Below are 8,516 nucleotides of genomic sequence, written 5' to 3'. Positions count from 1 at the left end.
GTCAATTTATTAAATTTGATCATAATTGAAATCAAATTGGCCATATTTGCAATGCAATGGACCAATTTAATTTTTAATTTGATCAAAATATTAAATTCCGCTAAATCCTAAATTTTAATTGGGGTTTATGTTTTAAATAACCCCCAAAATCTTAACAATTTCTATTACCAGTTAACCCAACAACTGCAAACCTTAACCCCAACCCAAACTAGCCCAACTCCATCGGCCCAACCCTTTCTTTTTTTTCCTGACCCGATCCAACTCTAACGGCCCAACCATTCCAGTCGCCGACCTAGCCCAGTCCCCATCACCCTTTTCCCCTTAACCCAATACCATAACAACAACAACCAACCCTTTCCTTACAATTTCCACCGCTCCGTCCCAAACACTCCGACCCACTTCGGCCCACCATCAATAACCTTTGTATCTCATTCAGTAAAATAATACGCACAATATAGCAAACATCTACAATAGCCATTTCAGCATCAACAATATTCAGTAGCAACGACCAAATCAACATCAACGTTCAAACCCACCAACAACCGTTTCAACCCGACAACAACCCAGAATTCGACAAACCGACCCATCAACAACCCGATATGGACACCCAACCCTCGTTTGAACTTCAAATGTCAAATTTGTACAAACGATTTAAATTTAAATTTTTGTACTAATTAGTACTAAATTCGTACAAAATCCAGCTCATCCCTTTTGTCCTCTTATTTCAAATTTAAAATCTCTCATGAATAATGCCAATTTGCCCTTTTGATTTGCTTATCCCACATCAGTTGGGAATTCAAAGAAGACCCTCAAATCCTTTCTATATAAAGACTTCTTTGGAGCAAAATGGGACAAGTCTTAAAGGTTGAAGAAACTTTTGAGCAAAGAAGTCTCATTTTTTAGTATAGAATTTTTTTCGTGAAAGTCGTCGATTATTGAAAATACTCAGAGTCGTAGTGAAACTTTTCGGTAGTGGTTACGATAACATCGAAAGCTCGAGTTTCATTTTGATGCTCCGAAGCAGGTAACACTTCTTATCTTTAGTTTCGAATACTTTCCTCTTATTATAGTTAATTTTCTTTTAGTATTTTAGCTTTACAATCACGTTATTCGTAGTCGTAATTGTAGTTGTAATCGTAGTTGCTGGGATGATTCGCTGTAGAAGCTGTGAAGGCCATAGGATTTTGTAATAGTTGATTGCTGTCCATTATGTAGAGTTAACAATGTTATTATACTTTAACGATATTAGTGAAACCTCTTGCAAAATCATCCTTGTTCATAATACTGAAAAAATTTTAGTAAAAGGGAAAATATAATTTTATGAAAATACTTTGTAGTACTATTCAAAGAACCGAGATATTTAAATAGGATTGACCTCACCATGATATTGAATTGTATTTCGAGTGCGAGTGTTGATCATTTATTTTGATGTTTCAATTATTTGTTATATGGTCTTGATGTTAGTATTTTGATTGCAAACGCTAGCCACCTCTGTTACTTGGCATTGTATTTACTTAATCTTGATCAATCCAGTAAGATCTTAAAGGCTTAGAGCCATTATGTTTATTTTGGGTGTTATAAATTAAAAAGTCTTCATCTTTACTTTACTTCAAAATCTTTAGTAGAATATCACTAGGTCTTTTCTTTCCTTTAATGTTATGGGTTCGAATTTGACAAAATTTTAGAAGGATTTATCTTTTATAGAGTGGATTTATCCTTAAAATTTCTTAAAAATTGATTGTGCCCTTTTGTGTGACTGTGATTAATTTCTTGCATAATACTCCCTCTGTCCTATTTTACCCGTCTCAAATTTCCTAATCTGGTGTCCCATTTTACTTGTCCTTTTTTACTTATCAAGATAAGACAATTTTTTTTCCATATTTTACCCTTTGCATTAATTACTTTTTCTTTAAATTAAAATGTAAACATCATTTAATGGGAGTACTATGGTAAACTAGCCATGTGTACTATGGTAAACTAGCCATGTTATTTATTATTTTTCTTAATAGTTGTGTCATCCCAATTCGGGACGAGTAAAATGGGACTCAGGAAGTATTGATCAACAAAAATGATTTGGCTTGGTATAATGTTTGGCTTTGAGTTGGAAATTATTAATAATCTTATTTGCCTCCCGTTCACATGTTCCTTTAAAGATTTTTGACTTATGATTTGGTGTGTTGGCTATAAACTTTCTAGATGCCTAGAATAAGAATCGTGTAAGATAGAAATTAGGTAATAGCATGTGACATCTTTGGCTAATAGCATGTGACATCAAAACTTAAATAATTTTTCTATTTTGGATCATCTAAGTAATTTCAAGAGTTTTCTTAATTTTTCTAAATAAATTAAGTGGCGATTCTATTCGCGAGTTTATAAACTTTTTTATTCGAAAGTATTTGAACTTGTGAAAAACTCAAGAGTCATTTCTCCACAAAACAGACTTAACTTTGATATGGCAGATCAAGCGAAAAGATGTATTTTTTTTACACTATCATATTCCAAGTGCCTACGCACCTCAGTGAAGAGGATCAAGTCACAATGTAGTTCTATGTGAGTTTTTTTTTTATTCAAATTTATCTATTTGTGTGTGCTATCTTTTGCCTAGGTCGCCTCTTTCAAGGTTTTCAACCTAGCGGACCCCTTTTTTAATCCGTACATAATTTATACTCTTGCGGGCAAGGAGTGGACATGTAGTTTATATTTGTGCCTTAAAGAGGCATCTTCCTTCAAGGATGTACTTCTTCAAGAACTTGATGTTGATAGGACCAATTTTCACTCCATCTGCATCGACAAGCTTGTAAACGCTATTTGAATATACTTCTTATATGACATATGGCCCATCCCACTTTGGGGTGAATTTACCCTTAGACTGATGAGAAGTGATAATGGATCTTCTTACTGCAAATACTTGATCTCCAACTTGGAAGCACCTCAAGCAAACTCTTCTGTTGAAAGAACGAGATAGACGGGCTTGGTAACATTCAAGATTTTTTTGAGCCTCTAACCTCTTCTCATCAAGAGCTTTTAACTCCACAAAACGCAACTTAACATTTTCTTTATCAGTGATCCCTTCTTGAATAGCCAGTCTCAAAGAAAGTATTTGACGCTCAAGTGTCAGGACTGCTTCAACTCTAAAAATAAGTGAATATGGGGTTGCTCGTGCTTGTGTGCGGTAAGTTGTTCTATATGTCCACAAAGCTTATTTCATTCGTTCATGCCAGTCTCATTTGGACTTGGAGATGAATTTCTTTAACAGATTGCATAAAGTCTTATTAAATGCTTCAGCTAGACCATTGGCGACAACATGGTACATAGAAGACTTGTGCTGCTTGAAACCAAAGAGATCAAAAATCTTATTCATCAGCTTATTATCAAATGGCTTGCCATTGTAGGTTATTATATATTGAGGGATTCCAAAGCGTTAGATGATATTCACTCGAATGAAATTTACAACATTCTCCTTCTTTACATCTTTGAGAGCAATAGCTTTGCCCTATTTTGAAAAATAATGCTTTGCCCTATTTTGAAAAATAATCTTTCGAGGCCAAGATGTATAAGTATCCATCAGAAGATTTTGGTAGTGGCCCAACAACATCCATTCCCCAAGCATTGAATGGACAGGATGCTACAGTTGGGCGTAATACTTTAGGAGGTTGATGTATAAAACTCGCATGGAATTGACAAGCTTTGCATCTTCTAGCATAGTCCAAGCAATATTTCACCATCGTTGGCCAATAGTATGCTATTCTTTTAATGTGAAAATAGAGCTTCGGTCCAGACTGATGCGATCCACAAACTCCCAAGTGCGCTTCTTGCAAAGCTTGAATTTCTTCTTCCTCTCCCAAATATCGCAAGAGTACTCCGTCAAACAATCTTCTGTATAACGTGTCTTTATAGTAAAAGAAGCGAGGTGCACGACGACGAATGTCAGTCCTTCTTCTTGGATCTTCTGGAAGTATTTCATAACACAGGTAGTGGGTGCCGGAGCACCCCAAAATTATACATGGGTCCGCCCCTGCACTAATCTATTACCACATGGGCAGAGTTGACAACAACGTTCTTAGAGAGGTTTTACCCACCATTCTGAATGATACAGCTGCGAGATGAGATAAACAAGTTCAAGCAATTACTAGGAGAAGCCTTACGTGAAGCATGACTGAGATTTGAGAAGATTAAGCAGTGTTCATGGATCGCTCGATGAGGTACTTCTACAGGTTTCTAGATGGGCTGAACACTGACTTTGATGGACCACTCTTTTGCTGTCACAAGTGAGCTCTTGGACAAGAAGACTAAGAATCAACAGAGCGTGGCACACTTGGGAATCATAGGGAATCATAAGTTGTCAGTGGTAGTGCCTACAAAGGGCAGGAACAACTAAAGAAAGAAGAGGAATGTGACCAGGACATGGCTCAGCTGAAAATCCAAATAGATCTGATCTTAGTTGCACGGATGCGGATCCAAATGTTGGATCCTTCATGATTGTTAAGATTCGGGTATATGGATCTAGATATGGATAGGGGAGCGGGACTCCGCAAAATAAAACTAAAAATACAAAACATAGCTATAGAAATATGCATAATATGAGACATTGTGGAAACCTTAAATGTATCATGTGCCTTGTAGAGTGTTGTAACAAGCAGCTGAGTTTTTTAATTCTTATAGACAGGCCGCAGGTAACAGAACTCTCCAAAAGGGCATCATTCATCCATTTTCTTACAACTAACGCAACAAAGTATTAAAATAATCTTATTGATATAACAAATAAAAGTTACAAAAAGAGTTAAAGAGTCAAAGATATGAAACATACTTTAGTCTTTAGAAGTTAGTTGAGTTACCCAAGTATTAAAATAATCTTATTGAAATATAGCAAATAGAAGTTACAAAAAGAGTCAAAGATATGAAACATTTTAATCTTTAGAAGTTAGTTGAGTTACCCATGTTAGAATCAAATAGACTAACAAAAAGTAAAGAGAGTCACAAGTCAATTACTAATTCAAATTAACTGCATGTTCACAAGTTCATAGACCAAAAGTGAGTACATAACATGCAAATTTAAACTAAGCACAATTCATAAATATTTAACTTGGCCTCAAATCACATCTATGACTTCCAACTTTGGGTGTACACAAGTAGGCACTTAAACTTATATAAAGTTGAAAATGTAGACACATATATCTTATGTGGCATCCTACGTGGCCAATTCTTGTCCTACATGGCGTCCTACGTGTATTATGTCACACGGGACGTGAGAGGTTACTTGTTCAACTTTATACAAATTTAAGTGCCTACTTGTGCACACCCAAAGTTGTAGGTCATAGATGTGATTTGGGGACAAGTTAAAGGACATGTTTATATATTATGCCTTTAAACTAATTAATACTTAAGACATTTAGATTAGTACATTTAAATTTAATTCAAAGGTCGTCATACTCAATTTCTTTCATGTCATTTTCCTCCAAATCTTCAACTTCATTTTCAAAGAGGACTCCCTCTAGTTGAGGTTCATCAATTGACAATTCAACTAAATCTATGATACTTTCTCATCAATATTAAAATGATCTTCCACCTAAATTCCAATATTTGCTTGGACCACTTATGTATTTTTCTTTTTTTGGAGAGAGCAAATGAAGATTATAATTCACAAACACTAAATATTTGGCTCTTGAAGTAGATAACTTATTTCTCTTGATGCTATGAATTAACAAAAAGTGCTCCAATTCCTTTCGTAACAAGATAAAGAAGAAGGTGGGGAAAACAATTTGTAAGCCAGACTTTGTAAAGTGGAGCATTTATACCACAGTTAGCCCACCAAGATAGAGACTCTTCATACCCCATAGCATCAATCACATGAGGCTCACTAAAGTGACCATTCCCACTACAAAATGTCCTGTACGCCAAAGAAGTTTTACATCATTTGGATCTTTGAAATATCTTTAAAAGCATTTTGATTCTATTTAAAGAAATCTCCCTATTTTCGTTAGGAGCAAGTATTCTGATCCTATTGCTCACCTTGAAGCCACGATTGATGGTAGTATTTGGGAACCAAGGAATGTGTCAAACGATGCAATAGATTTTTACTCTTTAGTCCATCTAAAAACAAGAATTGCTTGAATTTTATCAAACAAATCATCATACAGTTATTATATCCCACATGTCATAGATAAGGTGCAATTGTGGACAATCAAGGTCGGCTCTTCTAAGCTTGGATACAATTAGTAGTACACTTTAAAAAGTACTCAACTCTATCCCACCATTTATTTATCCATCACAAGAGATTTTGTTCTATGGGCCCTTGCTTCAAGTACTTTATCTCCCTAGTATTTTTTTATTTGTCATTCATTATCATTTTTTTATTACCAAATATTATTTCCATGAGGGTTTGAACTCGAATTCAATTCATTATCATTTTTTACGATGACGATTTTACTTTGTGAATATGATAAGTCATGACAATATCGAACGCAAATCTTGTTTCGGCAACTTTTAACGAAGTTTTGAATGCTTTTGGGAAATGGCATGTGACATATAATGATTCACCAGAATATTCTGTAAGCTACTCACTTCAACAATCAATTTTAGTGTTTATTCACTACTTGAGAAATGAGCTAATTTTTCGAAATGTCGGTACACACTTTTCAAAGCAAGATTTAAACAATGAATGACACATGATGTCCAAAATATTTGCAAAATAATTAGTTCAACAATTGAACTGGCAAGCTTCATATTTCCTGCATTATCAATGAAAACTTGAACAACAATTTTTTGATCAACATCTTCTATGACTTTAATAACTAACTTAGAAATATACTCACCATCCTTGATAGTTCAACTTGAATTAATTGATTTCAAGAATATTGGTCCACCACTAGATGCTCCCATTATATATATCAATCGTCGCCTTATAGTATCAAATCATTCATCCGAACTAATCAGTAATCCTTTTTTTTTTTTCATGTATATCGAATAGGTTATAATTTTCAATTTATATTAGCCTTTTCTTGAGCTAAAATAGTTGCTCTTAACCTATTATAAGTTGGTGGAACATAACCAGGTATAGGATTTATCACCAAAAACTTTGAATACTTATTAAAGTAAGGTGAAGTTGCAAGATTGAATGATAAACTTAATGCATAGAACATTCGAACCACCAACTTGTCAGCAGTATTTCTTTTACAAATGCTTACAGATTCCTCCGATGCTCCACCAGTTGAACCTTTTCTCTTTTTCTCTTTTTTCTGTTGTGATAAATCTGAGCCTTCTGGTAGAGTTATGTAATAGGCCCTTTTTTTGGCATCCAGTTGTATCCTTGATTTTTTCTTTTCAGCTTCTTCATTCTCCATCTTCAATGATGCACATACTTCATGACTAATCTCTTTGCACATTGCAACCCTTTGACTAGAAAGCTTCAGAAGATGAACCCGTAACTTTTTTATTGCAAAGCATACATGACCATATTTTGTTTCCACCACCATTTGGAGCAACCATAAGAACCTTAGCATGATTCCATAGAGGTTTGTCATCAAAATTCGATCCAATGCTTTTTGTTGGTCTCGAAATGTCTTTTCCTTTTTGTTTTTCAACCGCTGATAATGACATCTTAATGGATATTAGATGAGAAAAGTTCTTAACTTTTTTTTGCTATGGAAGAACACAGAAGTTTAGATGAAGCAGAGAGAGAATGATTTCTTTGTTCTTTTTTTTGTTCTCCGACTATTGGTTCTTTGTTGGCCTTTTCACTTTAGTAGGGAATGTTAAGTTGGTGTTGAAAATATAGATTTTCATAAGTTCCCCCCAAAAAAGTGTTTTGCAAGAAGTCTCATTAAATGAGATGTGTACCTCCTTCCTTTTGGTCATTTTATTCTGAAGATATTTTTAAGTCTTTATATAAATATGCTTCTTTTTTAATATAAATATGCTTCTTTTGTTTCAATTTATGTGACAGTTTTAATTTTGAAAGTCAAATAGTTTAAGCTTAACTATAAATTCGGGCATGAAACTCAAACCCCAAAATCATATAACCATTATTTAATTACAGATGATAGTGTATATACACTATTATATTAGGGATCACATCTTGTTAGATCGTTAGATTCTGCTTGTCAATGTAGGTTTTTAACTATTTAAATACTTGAAATGTAATTATATATTGGATTAGAAGTAATGATTGACTTTATCTGACTAATTTAATCGATAACAAGACATTTACACCGCCATATTATTTAATTACAGATGATAGTGTATATACACTATCATATTAGGGATCACATCTTGTTAGATCGTTAGATTCTGCTTGTCAATGTAGGTTCTTAACTATTTAAATACTTGAAATGTAATTATATATTAGATTAGAAGTAATGATTGACTTTATCTGACTAATTTAATCGATAACAAGACATTTACACCACCATATTAGGGATCACATCTTATTAGATTGTTCGATTTTACTATTGTTAAAATATGAGTAGGAATAGAAATATTAGATAGAATCCTACTTGGAAAAGGATTGTAATGTTAGT

General features: G+C 34.0%; 1 long non-coding RNA gene across 1 annotated transcript; it reads left to right on the top strand.

Annotated features, from left to right (window-relative positions):
• The first annotated feature begins 236 nt into the window (after positions 1 to 236).
• LOC124887404 lies at positions 237 to 4,619 on the top strand. The gene is made up of 2 exons (XR_007045113.1): positions 237 to 1,024; positions 2,606 to 4,619. It is a non-coding gene; the product is annotated as an uncharacterized LOC124887404 (long non-coding RNA).
• The last annotated feature ends 3,897 nt before the right edge of the window (positions 4,620 to 8,516 follow it).

Source organism: Capsicum annuum, chromosome 9 (assembly GCF_002878395.1).
Source record: "Capsicum annuum cultivar UCD-10X-F1 chromosome 9, UCD10Xv1.1, whole genome shotgun sequence".
NCBI lineage: Eukaryota > Viridiplantae > Streptophyta > Magnoliopsida > Solanales > Solanaceae > Capsicum > Capsicum annuum.
The sequence above is the reverse complement of the archived record's forward strand: the minus strand, read 5'-3'. Positions and strand labels throughout refer to the sequence as shown.